Consider the following 3,884-nt stretch of genomic DNA (forward strand, 5'->3'; position numbering starts at 1 on the left):
AGATGACTGTGCCCCGACTGTAGGAAGAGCAGAGCCCCTAGTTTTCTTCGTGGATTTGTATTCCATCTATCTATCTTGCCTCTTTCCATTTAGGAACCTCAGACTCCTGAACTTGTTTTTAGCACCAGCTACCATGACACTGAGTAACCTCTTCATAGGTTAAACAGTACCCCGAAAGCATTTTCAATTTCCATTATATCTCACAGGTTCTTCAAAGAATCATAGAATCACAGAATGGCCTGGGTTGAAAAGAACACAATGATCACCTAGTTTCAATCCCCTGCTATGTGCAGGATCACCAACCAGCAGACCAGGCTGCCCAGAGCCACATCCAGCCTGGCCTTGAATGCCTCAAGAGATGGGGCATCCACAGCCTCCTTGGGCAACCTGTTCCAGTGTGTCACCACCCTCTGTGTAGAAAAACTTCCTCCTAATATCTAACCTAAACCTCCCCTGTCTCAGTTTAAAACCACTTCCCCTTGTCCTGTCACTATCCACCCACGTAAACAGCCGTTCCCCCTCCTGTTTATATGCTCCCTTCAAGAATTGGAAGGCCACAATGAGGTCTCCCTGGAGCCTTCTCTTCTCCAATCTTCTCCACCTTCTTGATTAATCGGTACCTTACTTGTTTGCTATTTTTTGAAGCCACTTATCATTAATTGCTACTGCAGTGCCATTACATTCTATTTTTCTCTTTCTTGGGTAACGTGTCCCCTAAAATGCCTGTTTCCCAGTCACAGTTCCCATTCCACCCTGCTTCTTTTATGCCTCCAGTACCCGGTCTGACAGCATGCACCAGTCGGTCAGGTTCCTGTGTTTTGTTGCCCAGGCTCTTGGCATTTGTGTGCTGCCATTCCAGTTGCTTCTCCCTGGCTGTATGTTATCCCTGGGCCTGGTTAAGCGTGTTTGCGAGAAGTGTCATCTTCCAGATGACATCAGTGTTAGCACCTACAGGCAGGTACTAGGATGGTCTGGGGCACAACAACCTCTCACAGTTGTTGCTCTCCCAGCACTGTGTTCTCCCTGTACTTCTGTACTTACTGTACTTCTCTCATATACCTTCTCCTCCTGCAATGTTTTACTTTTAGCCCCTTTGCTAATCTCGGTATAATCTCAGGTTTTCTGTCCTTTCTTTATTAGTTCTGGCCCCTCACTCCCATATCACTTTGTACCACATTCTGTTTCAGGGGATTTCGGAAACTATCCATATCTTCCTGCATGCCAAGAAGCTGGTCTTAACACTGCCTTCCTGACCACTGAGACAGACATGTGTGACTACTTCATAGAATCACAGGGTTGGAAGGGATCTCTAGAGATCATCTAGTCTGGCCTCCCTGCTAAAAGCAAGTTCCCTACAGTAGCTTGAACAGGAGAGCACCCAGGCAGGTCTTGAATATCTCCAGAGAAAGAAACTCCACAACCTCTCTGGGCAGTTTGTTGCAGTGCTCTGTCACCCTCACAGTAAATAAGCTCTTTTGCATGTTTGTTTGGAACTTGCTGTTACAGTTTTTGCTCATTTCCCCTTGTCCTATTGCTGCACAACACTGACAGGAGCCTGGCCCCATCCACTTGACTCTTGCACTTTAGATATTTATAAACACTGGTAAGATCCTCTCTCAGTCTTCTCTTCTCCAGGCTGAACAGCCTCAGCTCTCTCAGCCTTTCCTCACATAGAAGGTGTTCCAACCCCTTAATCACCTTTGTGGCCCTCTGCTGGACTCCCTCTATATGATTTCTGTCTTTTTTGAAGAGGAGCCCAGAACTGGACAGTACACCAGATGTGGCCTCACCAAAGCAGAGGAGAAGGATAGCCTACTGCAACCTGCTGGCCACTCTCTTTTTAGTGCTCCCCAAGACACCTTCTTGGCCACAGGGGCACCTGATAGCTCACAGCCAGCCTGTTGTACACCAGGACACCACAGTTCTTCTCTGCAGAGTTTCCTTTCAGCAGGTCAGTGCACTCATACTGATGAGTGCATCTGTACTTCTGTCCCTGAAGCTTCTTCTCTCTCACCATGAGCTCCCTTCCTCCAAGTTTATTTTATACCAGCCTGTGACTGCACATCTCATTTCTCCACGTTTCTCACAAGCCTGTGAGTTCTGCATCCCATCTTGCTCTATAGCTCCACAGCAAAATCTTCTGTTCATCCCAATACCACCTGCAGCTCTGTTCTTCTTCCCTGTGCAGACCTTTGGTCCAAGACAGATCTTCAATCACAGCTTTCTGCATCACCCTACTGTTTTCTTTCAAAACATCACCTTTCTAAAACCGTAAGGGGAGAATCAGCAGAACTGTATCGTTTTGCTGAAATATGTTAATGGTTACCACCAAGTGTTTTTCTGATCTAATTGCTGCTGGGAATCAAACTGTTTTCCTCAATTTCACTGGTCAATAATTGTATCTGATCATCATCAATGACATTGTATTCATCACCATCTGAACCTAATGTTGCAAAACAAAGAATTAAAGTCACATTCTCACACCCAGAGGCACAGCTATTTCCAGCTATAGGGAGTCTCTGTAAATAAAAATGAAGGTCTGGAATTGCTCTACCACTTGCTGCAACTACTAGCATTAGCTGACCTGCTTGTGACACTGTTCTAAGAGAAGCCCTTGACTGTGTACAGACCACAGTGCTTCGCTTGGAGTACATCTAAAAAGAGATGCTCTTGCATAAAAGTAAAAAAAAGAGCTTACTGGTGTAACCAAAATAAGTCATGGCAAGTGCCACTACCATCTGTAAGGCAGTGTGTTACTTCAGCAAAATAAATTCAAGTATTTGTTTTTCAATATAAATATGTTACATTTCACTCTGGGAGTTGCTTATCCATCAGGACAAGAGATGGTTCCAGCCCAGGGCAAGATTGAAAGCTGACTAATCATTTGCCAGTATTGCCAATGAGACCCTTTGATTCTCAAATTCCACAATGTTTCTGTGAAGGGATTTCCAGTATTTTAAGCACATCTGTGGAAATGGTATGGGGAGGCAGTGTTGTGATGTCAGTGGTCAGGCACTGGAATGGGCTGCTCAGGGAGGTGGTGGAGTCACTGATCCTGGAGGTGTTCAAGGAATTGTTCGGTTGTTGTGTGAGGGACATGGTCTAGTGAGTGAGATTGGTGATGGGTGGATTTGGACTGGATGATCTTGAAGGTCTTTTCCAACCTCAGTGTCTCTGTGATTCTGTGATTCAGAAGTCATTCCAGTTCCTGGATCTTCAGCAGTGCCACAAAACCTGTCATCTGTAGCAGCGATGAACGTGGCTGTGGAACAGTGCATAGCACCGTGGGTCCCCAACACACAGCGTGGGGACAGAGCTTCCTGGGCTGCTTTCAGCGCCGGCAATGGAGATACAGAATCAGTCAGAACTGATGCAATGAGCAGCAAGCTTAGCTACTAGAATGAAATAAAGGGCCTCATCAGTTCCTGGTGCACAGACAGCCTATTTCATTAAGAACCAGAAGACACAGATAACGAGGTATAATTATCACCACTAAGGAAAGCAGAGGGATTTGTCTGAAGCTAGCAGTTAGAAGTGCCCCGCGTTTTCTCTCCTTCCTCTAAAAGACACAGACAGCTGTTCTGTGACGGAACCCACACAGAAGCCCCGTCACCGCACACAACTCGCACCACATCAGTGCCACGGGTGCCGCGGGCTGCCTTCAGCTTCACAGCGCGTATACTTTATTACCGTTACAGAACGGCTGCGAATAACTGTTCTGCACGTCGGGCTCGTACGCCCCGTAGGTCCCTCCCAATCGAAGATCCCCGTCGTCGCTCGGCGCTCCATCTCGTCTCTGAGGGGCACCAAACACCCCCCAGCGCTCCTCCCCGCGCCGCAGCAGCGCTGACCCGGAAGTGCTGGCGCTGACCCGGAAGCGCTTC

The sequence above is a fragment of the Centrocercus urophasianus genome, unplaced genomic scaffold (assembly GCF_019232065.1).
Source record: "Centrocercus urophasianus isolate 14NV4802_14NV808 unplaced genomic scaffold, USGS_Curo_1.0 seq_11, whole genome shotgun sequence".
NCBI lineage: Eukaryota > Metazoa > Chordata > Aves > Galliformes > Phasianidae > Centrocercus > Centrocercus urophasianus.